This window comes from Miniopterus schreibersii, assembly GCF_964146895.1.
Source record: "Miniopterus schreibersii genome assembly, chromosome: 13".
Taxonomy (NCBI): Eukaryota; Metazoa; Chordata; class Mammalia; order Chiroptera; family Miniopteridae; genus Miniopterus; species Miniopterus schreibersii.
Genome location: NC_138113.1, coordinates 48,365,523 through 48,376,770, shown reverse-complemented (window position 1 = coordinate 48,376,770; position 11,248 = coordinate 48,365,523). Strand labels below are relative to the sequence as shown.

At 47.6% G+C, this 11,248-nt stretch overlaps 1 pseudogene across 1 annotated transcript; it reads right to left on the bottom strand.

Moving 5' to 3' along the window:
* Positions 1-6,634: 6,634 nt before the first annotated feature.
* Positions 6,635-7,507, bottom strand: LOC308566264 (annotated as a pseudogene). Its single transcript has 2 exons — positions 7,501-7,507; positions 6,635-7,375 (listed from the first exon to the last, which is right to left on the bottom strand). The product of its transcript is annotated as an uncharacterized misc_RNA (transcript).
* Between the last annotated feature and the right edge of the window lie 3,741 nt (positions 7,508-11,248).

The window sequence follows — 11,248 nt, the reverse complement described above, 5'->3', positions numbered from 1 at the left end:
CCCGACCCCACCCGTGTGCCATGTGTCTGTAAACACCCCGTCTGGAATGCGCCCCCCGAGTGCTCTGACGGGCCTGATGCTGATGCTAGAACCTCCTTCCCTGACCCCCCCTGGCCCGGGCTCAGGCCCCCGGGAAGCAGACGCAGAGGCGCCCGAGTGGCTCCTGGCAGGGGCCGGGCTCTCCCAGCGCTGCCCCCCCACAGCGCCCTAAACACGCTCCCCCTCCCGGGCCTCACTAAGTTCACCTTATTTCCAGCTGCAAAGATACTCTGATGCCCTTTGAAGGCCTTTGGTTCCAGCGCAGTGCTCTGGGGGCCTGAGGGAGAGTCTGGGCCTCGGCCGGGAATCTGAGGACACCCCACCACCACCCAGTCCAGCCACAGGGGCACCGTGTCGTCGGCTTCGTGTGAACACTGATGGTCAGAGTGTCCCCTGCACCCGGAGCGATCACGCAGACTCTCATATGTGGCCTGTTGGCCACTTCAGAAAGTGCATTGTCCTGTCTTCCCCCAAAGACAAAGCTTCACTGGAAGTTGCCAATAAAATGCACTGTCCCTTCCATGTCCCTGCAGCCAGTGAAGACAAGTGGAGGCGATGCTGGGAGCTGGCGTGGACGGGTCGTGTGACTCTGTCAGGCCAACAGAAACCCTGAGCAATGCTCGGGACTTTAAACGGCGTCAAGGAGATGTTCCCTCTGCCCCATCTTTTGTGTGTGTGCGGGGACACTGATGGGACAGACTGACAGCTCGATGAAAGCTATTTGATAGGAATAAGAGGAGGCCGACCTACCTGAATTAGTTTTAAAAACATACAACAAACCCGAGCATTTAAAACTGTTGGTATCCTGTGATGTGAAAAAGCGCTATTATTTTCAGCTTCTTACAGGGACTGGGATTAGATACTGGCTTTCTTTAAGGAGGAGAATTGTGCTAACGTCGTGTAGGCTATTTCAGTTTTGATCCTTGCTATAGTGTTGTGCTCTCTACAGATCAAGGGACACTTCAAAAATCACTGGATACTTCTAAGCTGGGTTAAAGATAATTTATTCTCTAGAGGTTCTCAAAAAGTTATTGTCACCTCTCCAATACCGCTGCAGAGGAATGTGAATCTGTCTCTGTAGGAAGACTGACCTTTCCGTTGTAATTAACTTTAAATAATGTGTCAGACACTTGTTGAGCTCCAGGCATGTCCCAGATTGTGGCTCAGCAGCTGCAGGGAGGAGAGGAGGGAGTCCTGCCTTCCCTAGAGAAGCGCCCTGTTTATGGGGGAGGCCCCGGTAGCAACTGGGAACTGAGATCTGCGAGTGCACAGAAAGAGAGGAGCTTGGTATTGGGTGGCTGGCAAAGGTATCCTGCAGGTATATTGGGGTGCGGGAGGGTCGGCTTGCCGGGACAAGAAGAAAGATGAGGGCGTTGTGGGCAGAGAGCAGCAGGAGTGAGGCGCGGTGGTGATGGGTGTCACATGGGTTAGAAAATAAAGTGAATATTTAGAAATGAATGGAAAGTATTCTCTGAGGTTCTCCCTTGAGTAATGTAATGCCAGTGTCATTAAAGCATGAAGTGAGAGTTAAACGGTTAAAGTTGTTCTGTCTGTTTTTTGGATCTGAGAGTCCTTTCCGCCGCTCTTGTTCTACAGATGACAATGCTGAGGCCCAGAGAGACCGCGAGGCCCCAGCTGTTCGCAAATGGGCAGCCTGTGCTCACACACACCTTTCCTGGAATACATTTGTTTTGTCACACTGTCTCAAATTTGACAAATGTTTATTATTGGCTTTCATTTATTGCAATAAAATGCTCTTCCTTCAATATTCTATAGGGCATTACATTTTATTGTAGTAAATCAATACTAGGAATAGAAAAATCTTAGCTCCTTTTTATTGCTTAAGAAAAGAAAACACTGAAATCTTTTTTAAAAAAATACGTTTTCATTGATTTCAGAGAGAGGAAGGGAGACAGAGAGATAGGAGCATCAATGATGAGAGAGTCATTGATCAGCTTCCTCCTGCATGCCCTTCGCTGGGGACAGGGCCCGCAACATGGGCATGTGCCCTGACTGGAACCGAACCATGACCTCCTGGTTTATAGGTTGAAGCTCAACCACAGAGCCATGCTGGCCAGGCAGTACATGCATCTTAAGGGAAGTTACTGATGAGGGCTCTTTCCATAAGAATGGAGCCCTCAGGATCATAAGAGGGCTTTGGACACTAACAAAAGCCTTCTGAGAGGAGCATGCTGGTCCCAGTTTGATCCAACACTGAACTATGTTTCTGCTCATGCAGCCATAACCTGTGATTTGATAGTAAATTGGGAGTTTCCAGATTGGGCTGGGTAGCCATTAACTTTGTTCCCATAATTGACTAATAGAGATTGCCCACTTTCCTGAAATTTTATTTGTAGATATCAGAGGAGGCTTTCATTTTTCCGTTCACCAGGAATGGAAGTGGGGGAGAGAGAGAAAAAAAATAACTGATAGAGGAGGGAGGGGGAGCAAGAAAGGAGAGTAAGGTGAAATCTTGGCAGTTGGCAGTTGGAACCCGTTGGCAGTTGGTAGCAGTGAGGCTTGAGCTGGGGTGGATGGAGCCTGAAGACTGGGGACTTGGGTGCAAGATATAGAAATAGAAAACAAACATCAGGGAGGGGAAGGGGGAGCAACCAGTTGGCCTAAAATTTGGGGAATAGATGTCGACTGAATGATCCTGGGGTAAAGGACTCATGGATCAGCCTGAGGCTTGTTTAAAATGACATTTCATTTAGTTTATCAGATGGGTCATTAGGATGGCCAAGTGGGAAGGCAAGGGTACCAAGAGGGCTTAGGATTTGGGGCCAGGGCCCCTGATAGTCCTCCTTTGTTTCTTACTCCAACCCTTTAAGATGTCGTGCTAAATGAGTTTATATCTATTAATAAGACGTTTGCAAACATTTTGATACATCTAGTCTAGGCTTTACACAGGAGCCAGGGGCCTTTGTTAAAATATAAGGTGGTTCAATGGTTGTCCAGTGGTTTTCTTCTTTCTCCAGAATATGATCTGAGGTCCTTTCCAAGGCTTGCAGGGTGCTTCAGGATCCCGCTGTACCCTGCTTCCTCTTCTGACCTCATCTCCTGTCATTCTGCCTTCACACACACTTCCAGGCATCTGGCCCTTTGCTTTCCTCTGTTGCAAACAACCAAGCATGACTTTTGGGCCTTGGCACTCATTGCTTCTGATACGCAAAGCTCGCACCTCACCTCATTCAGGCCTTTCTCTGCCCTGTATGAGTGTGTAGTGCTGCCATTCAAAGCACCACATACCTGGTGTCTTAAACAACACAAACTAATTTTCTCATAGTTCTGAAAACTGAAAGTTCAAGACCAAGGTGCTAGCAGGATGGGTTTCTCCATGAGGGAAGGAACTGTTCCAACTCTCTCTCCTTCTCATAGGCAGCCATCTCCTTCCAGTGTCTTCACGTGATCCTCCCAATGTGTCCCTGTCTAAACTTGCTCTTCTTAAAGGTCACCAGTCATAATGCACTAGGGATCATCCTAAACTTCTCATTTTAGCTTATTACCCCTGTAAAAACCCTGTCTTTAAATCAGGTCACATTTTGAGGTCCTGGGAGTTTAAAATTCAACATATAAATTTAAAAGGTGGGGGGTGAGGGGGGACAGAGTTTAGCCCGTAACAGCCTCTTATCAGAGAAGACTCCTGATACATCTAAAATAGTGTCCCTATTAACTGTCATTTACTTTTACAAAAGTAAAAGTCATTTACTTTTGAAGGTCTCCCTTAACTTAAATGTCAACCCTAGAGGGCCCAATTCTTTGTTTTGTTATCTGATATATCTTCAGTGCCTAGCTCACCACCTGCAGAGCATCAGGCCCTCTAAATATTCATGAACAGATGAATACATATTATAAAGCCATTTCAAATTTCTCTGCAAAAAAGCAATGAGAAAGATGACAGAGAAAGACATTCAGGGTGTACTGTTAAGAAAGAAGGTTTTTTTTTTAACTATATGTGTAGCATGTCTTCATTTTGAAATCATGAACATATAATTTATCTTAATTAAAATAAAGTTTGGAGATATATGCAACAAAATGCTAATAGTGGGTGGCTCTTGGGGTGGGGATTTGATTTATTTGATTACTCTCATTTATGCACATTTTCTAATTTCTATTCAGTGAATATATATTACTTCCGTAAGAGGAAAAAGATAATACAAGTTGCTTGAAGTTATTAGAAGATACTTTGTCCTAACTTTTAACTGGCTATTAAGTGAGAAAAAATACCTGATTTATCTTTGTCAATGGGGAATGATGGGAAACAGAAGAGATAAGCAATTTCTCAGAGCCCGGTTCTCAACACAACCTACGGAGTACCCACAGTCTGATTCAAGTCCTCAACTTGCCACTTTCCAGATTGATTGTCTTGGGCATTTGTCACATGTAGTGAATTTGTTTCTCATCTGTAGAATGGGGTGATGATGGTGCACAGAAGACTGAGGGCTGTCTCTCATCTCCAGAGCAGACTGTAATTGGATTCTTTTGATCTCAGTGATTTGGAAATTTCAGCACACCAAGGGTGAGAGACCAGCCCAAGTATTTGGCTCTCCCTTTAGTCCCTTTCAAGGGCAGGCCAAACAATACTTAGAAATCCCTCACATTGCTTCTGGGCACAAGGCATGGGCTGGGGGGAGATGAGTAAGGCACTTGCTAAAGGTGCCAAGTTTAAGGGGGCATCAAAAAACTCAGTAATCAAATTCAATAATATTTAAAGGAATATTTTTTAAATAAAAATTTTGTAAAAATCTATAATAAAATATCAAAATTTTGATAAAGACAGAAAAAGTATTCCTGATTATTTTATGTCTCAGGCTCCACGATGTCTCAGCTCAACACTGCTTGCAGCTCACAGCCTGAAGGTAGGGATCCTTTAATTATTGAAGTCATTATTTATTAATATTTAGTTATTAATTATCCAAACTATCTTGAGTCCCACAACTGGCATGGCTCACTCTGTGACTGTTAGGGAATGTGTATTTCTTGACCCCGCTCATTTCCTTGTTCTCCACAGACTCCCAATTACAATTCCTGCCTAATCACAGCCTTCTTACCACATTGAGGACTCTGACGGGCAAGTCTCTCCCTAGTCTTTTATAGAAACATAAAATGCCAGGAATGCATAATTTCTACCCAAAAGAGCGCTAAGCAGACTTTGCAGAAGTTACAGACTCCTCCCCTGATACTTCTGGGGAAGGGCAGAGACCTTGCTTCAAAAACAGGCTCTAGCAAATAGGGTGCTCGGTCCATCTACTTCCCAGGAAAAGGCAAAATGCTAAGGTGATGAGGTCAGCCCGGTCCCATGTGGAGAGTTTCCCCGCGGGGCTTTCATGTTACTGTACCATTGCATTTTTGTGGTTCATTAGTTTATGTATGTAAAGCACTTCACAGTGCACATTCTCATGGAAAATGCTAGTTAAAAGGAGGAAAGATGGCTTTTTGTGGCTAATCCTCCCTGAGGATATTTTTTCCATTGTTTTTTTCAGAGTGGCAGGAAGAGAGGGGAGAGGGGGGAAGAGAAAGAGAGAGGGGTGAGGAAGGGAGAGAGATGTGCTAAAGCCACATCTACTGACTGCCTCCCACATTAGCCCCAACCGGGGGCGGGGGAGCGAACCCACAACCTCGGTACATGCCCTAGACCCGAAATCGAACCTGCGACCCTTTGGTGCGCTGGCCTACGCTCTAACCACTGGGCGACACCCGCCAGGGCTGACAATTTTTTTTTTTAGGCGGGTATACCATGTTTATTTTAATACATCTCATTCGTTTGCATCCTGCTAGGAAAAAATACCGTCTAACTGTTCTGTTGCAGCAGCCAGATGTTATGGCGTCAATGTCACCCAAGAGATTATATCTATATATTATATATATATTATATATTATATATATATATATAAAAGCTAGGCAAAATGTAAAAAGGAAAGCTTAATAATCACTTTATGGTAAAAAAAAAAGAAAGAAAGAAAAAGACAAAAAGGAAAGAAAAGAAAAGAAAGCGCACTTAAGGCTTTCTTTCAGGGAGGCTCTGTGCAGGCGTAAACACTACAGCAAGAAGAACTGGTTTCTGGGGTCCCGCCGCGGTTTCCGATATCCTCCGGGCTCTGCGTGCCCGCACTTCTGTCTTCCAGAAAGAAAAGGCTCCCTCGGCGTCCTTGGCGAAAGCACCCGTGACGCCTGGCCACACAGCCGTCCGCCGAGGCCTCGGTCGCTCCGTCCCGCAGGGCGCCCCTCCATCCCCGAGGCATTTCCCGGGGCAGTTCTGTCCGTCCCGTCCGGCGGTTTCGTTTGCTCTCCCCCTTCCTCCTGCGTCACCCGGGGCTACAATACTTATTTTGATGTCACATTAAACAAACGCGCCCCGTCTTTGTTCCGCGGGGTGCGCACGGAGACGGCGTTTCACGGCGAGCGACGCCCGCACGCTGGCCACAAGCGCCGCGCGCAGTAGGCTCTGGACTGCGCCACGCCACGGACCCCGTGTCCCGGGAAAGGGGTGCTGGCTCACCCTCACCCCACGCCTGTCTCCCCGTCTCGGTGACCCGGGTTGGGGCTGGTGGGCAGGCCCGTCACCCCAGCGCCCTCCAGCTCGCCTGGACCCCTTTTAGCTGGGGCTCCTCCCCGACGTACCGCCCCGCGGCCCCGGGGCGCAGCGCTGGTGCGCGCGGGAGGGCTGGCACCCGAGCTGCGGGTGCTGCAGCGGCCCCTGCAGCGTTTCACCTCCGCGCACCGGGGCCGCATCAGACAGTTGGCAGTGGAGGGGTCCGCCCGGCGCGGAGGCATCCCGTAAGTGACCGCGCTGGTCTTGCAGACGGCGGGGACGGCTTCCTCGGTGCTGCGTTTCCTCCGGACGGGCGCAGGCCGCTTCTCGGGGGCGTGCTGGGTGGCGCGGCCCCCGTGGACTCTCAGGCTGCTCCCGGAGCCTCTTCAGCCCGGAGTCTGTCTCCAGGAGTCGCTGGAGGCCCCAGACGCTGCGGATCTCACTGCGCGCCGGCCTCTCCGTAACCTCGCGGGGCATCGCGGCTCCCTCGGCCCGCGCGTGGGCGACGTGTCCGCAGCCGAGGAGCGGCGGGCGAGCCCGGGTCCTCGTGGCGTCCCGAGGCGCTGGCGGCTCGGCGAGAAGGCGAGGCCGCGGGGCGGGCACTCCGGCCGGGCTCCTGGGGCGGCGAGATTCGGCACCGGCCCCCTGGGAGCGCGGCCCAGGCGGGGGCCGGAGAGCGGCGAGCGGGCGGAGCGCGCCCCGCGCGAGCCACGAGCGCAGACAGGCAGAGAGGCCGCCGGGCGGGGCCTCTTCCTCGGTGCCTTTGGGGTGCTGGCCGCCGCCTCGTTCTCTCCCGGGCGCAGGCTTTCGGAGGGAGAGACCTGATCGGTAATTCTTTCTGCACGTTTGCGGCGTCAGCCCCAACGGGGAGCCAGGAGCGAACCTGGAGCCGCCGCCCCGCCACCCGTCACCCACCACCCATCACCCACCATCCATCACCCACCACCCATCACCCACCACCCATCACCCACCATCCATCACCCACCACCCATCACCCACCATCCATCACCTGTCTGGAAGCCCGACCAGGCCCCCGCCTCGGCTCGAGCTCCCTCTGCTGGCCGCCCGGGGCCTTGACGCGCGGGCCTGAGGGCGAAAGCAGCCTGACCCCCCCCCCCCCCTCCCCCGGAGAGGGACTGGCGCGGCGGGCAGGCCGGCTGCCCCGAGATGTGCGGCTCCTCTGGGAGCGCGTGCCGCAGGAAAGACGTCTTGTAAAGCCTTTAGGCAGTAGTTTCATTTTACATAAGACAACTCATTTAGTGATACCATAGATTCTAAATTGCTCTATTAACCATTGGGGAAATGTGATGTTCTTAGCAGGTGGATTTTAGGAAAGGTTTTTGCTTGCTTTTCGGTTTTATGTATTGTATGCGTTATTTTCAAATATATCACTTGGAATGTCACAAAATAAACTTAACCTATGGCCAATTTGTTCCAGATAACCCCTGCAGAAATATGTTTTTTTCTAGCAAAAGTTAAAAATAATAAAATTTAAAACTTCAGAGACCAAGTTAAAAAGGGGATAATTTGGATGCCAGGTAGAGCGTAAGACTTAGATTTGGTTACATTAAGTTTAGCATAGTCCACTGAAAGGTCCATTGGGAAAAGACGACTTTAGGGACAGAAACCAAGGGGTTGGGTGATGTCCAGGAGGTGGTGGACCAAGGGTCAGCAGCTGCAGTGTGGGGCGGGGTGAACTCAGGATTTGGATTCTGAGCCCTTAACCTGTGGGATCTGATGCTATATCCAGGTAGTGTTGCAACTGAGTTGGAGGACACCCAGCTGGTGTCTGAGAATTGGGTGTTGGTGTGAGAACACCCCTGCACACACACGTTAGAATTGGGATCATAATCTTAACAGTATAGAGCAGGGGTGAGCAAACACTGTCCTATGGCTCAAGTCCAGACTGCTGCCTGTTTTGTAAATAAAGTTTTATTGGAATAAAGCCACACCCATTTTATTTACATATTTCCTTTGGTCCTTATTGCACTATAACAGAGTTGAGTAGTTGTGACAGACTATATGATCCACAAAGTAAAAAATGTTTACTATCTGGTCTTTTAAAGAAAAAGTTTGCTGCCCGGCTGGGCGCGGTTCAGCGGTTGAGCATCAACCTAGGATCCAGGAGATCACGGTTGGATCTCCAGTCGGGGGTGTGCAGGAGGCAACCGATCAATGATGACTCTCTCATGATTGATATTTCTGTCTCTCTCTTTCCTTCTCCCTTCCTCTCTCTGAAATCAATAAAGATGTATTTAAAAAAAAAAAGAAAAAAAGTTTGCTGACTCCTCCCATACCATATATATAGAGAGAGACAGAGACAGAGACAGAAACAGAGAGAAGTGAGAAGTAAATATAAAAAGTGGTCACACCAACTCAGGATAAATTACCATTCTAATTCTAGGAAATTTCTCATTACTATAAACTTTGCCAGGGTCATGGTTTTGTAGTCTGTATCATTACTTTTTTACTGTTTTGATACATGTTGAAAATCAGTAAGGTAATACCAGAAAGACTCTAGAATTGTGCTTTCAAATGGAAAGGAGATAGTGACACACAGTGGACAACAGCAGGAAGCTCTGAGACATTACCTCAAGGCAGTGAAATATTTGGATAACAAGTGTTTGAAAAGATTATTCTTGTAGACTCTAGGGCAAATGTGGCATTTTGAATATACCCAGCTACTTTTATGCAACCCCCCCCCCCAAATAAAACCCTATTAAAAGGATTTTTTTAAAGCTATAAACTCAAGAGAATGAGAAAAAAAAATAGCTCTACAAATTTGAACTCTCAAAAGCAGAAATATGAATGGTAAATGATTAAACAGACACAGAAAAGGTAGATTTTAAGCAATGTTGGGCAAAGATAGTAAGCAACCTGTTAAACCCTAGAGAATCTCCAAAGACTCTGGAATTGGAATTAGTGGTTCCAGACATCTCTGGGAACAGGGGCTTAAATAAGGAGATTGGTCAACAGTCTGTTCTGGAAGTGGTCAGGTATTCAAATCTGTTCCACCCTCCTCAATCTCAGAAGACTGGGAATTCATCCTCTGGAGGAGATAAAACAGAAGATCTCTAGACTGAGGCACAGTAGGCACACTTGAGGGTGGGTACCACACTGAAAACAGTGGGATGACCTGAATGTGGGCATATGAGATGCTGGGATCACCCAACCATCTTTCCCTCCTTAGCGCCCAGAATAGTAGCATAGGGTGTCCAACTGTCTCAATTTTCCTGGGACTGAAGGTGTTCCCAAGATGGGGACTCGGTTTTAAAACTGACAAAATCCTCAGCAAACCACCCTAGTCTCAAACACTGGCAGGCAGACCCCTTGGGGCAGGAGACCAGGAGCATCTCTTCTGGGGAATCTGACCGGCCCATGATCTGAATGTATAGGGGTCCTACAACAGAATGGTCCAGCCAGATTAACCTTGTGATGAGCAAACAAGCTCTATCTGGGTATCTGGAGATTTCAATCATGTTTTTAGATCCTTCCTCTCAAAAATAAGCAGATAACTGAGGATTATTATTAGGTAATTCAAAGAAGGTCTCTCTCACACAAAAGACAGAAACCAAAACATTTAAACAGAAATAAACCAATTTGAGAGGTAAGCATATGATTCAAGTTGGAATGATCAGAATCTTTAGTTTGGATTTCAAAAAGTGGATATGGGAGAAAGAATCCTTTCTTCCTCTCTAGCCATGATACTGTTAGAACATGAGCCTGGAGCTCCTGGAAGCCAGGTTCCCCTGTGTAAAGGGAAGACCACAATTGGCCACATAGAGATGCCTTAATGGGAAATGGACTCAATGGAGTCTTGATGACTTTTTATGCCAAGATCCATGATCTCTAAGGCTATCTTGGCTTTTTCCGATGCTTGTTTGAGTTGCTAAGTCCCAACACTTTTGAAAAAAGGCATAAGTTTTAATAGCTTTTCTGTCACTGGCAACCAACTTGCCCTGGCATGCCTCATGAATGGCATTGCCTCTTCACGTGTCTGCTTTTTTATCCATAATCTATGTACAGAAAATTTCCAAGTCAGCTGTTTACCCTTGCTTAAAATGTGGATCACACAGCTCAAGAAGGTAAAAATAGACCAGATTTCATTTAACAATGTGTGCTTTCGGCAGGCCAAGAACACACTAACTTTTCATGATCTCTCACAGTGGGGTCCTCCCCAAAATAAAATCTAGAAGAATATGTCTGAAAGACAAATATCTGGGTCACAAAGCAAAGACAAAGGAAAGACCTATCCTTAACCAACAGTGGTAGCCTTCCCCACAGTAGGGAAGGGCAGAGGCTGTGTGATAGGATTGTGTTCAGTAGCAAGTAACAGAACACTCAATAACAGTTGCTTAATTAAACAGCGGTGTCGGAGGTCATTGATGTCAGATGTTTCTATGATTCTCTTGGCCTTCTCATTATGGTGGTAATACAGTTGCTGCAGTCCCAGCCATCATGTCCACATTCAAGGCAGAAAAAAGGGAGTAAGGTCAAAGGATATATTTGCCTCTTTATAGCAGAAAAACAAAAGCTTTCCCAGAATCCTCTACCTGAGATTAATTTTTTCCTTATGCCTCATTGGCCAGAACTGGGTCCAAATGTTATAACCAGCTGAAAGGGAGGCTCAGAAGGTAGGGAACAGGATTGTCATCAATGAGTTGGGAACATCATGGT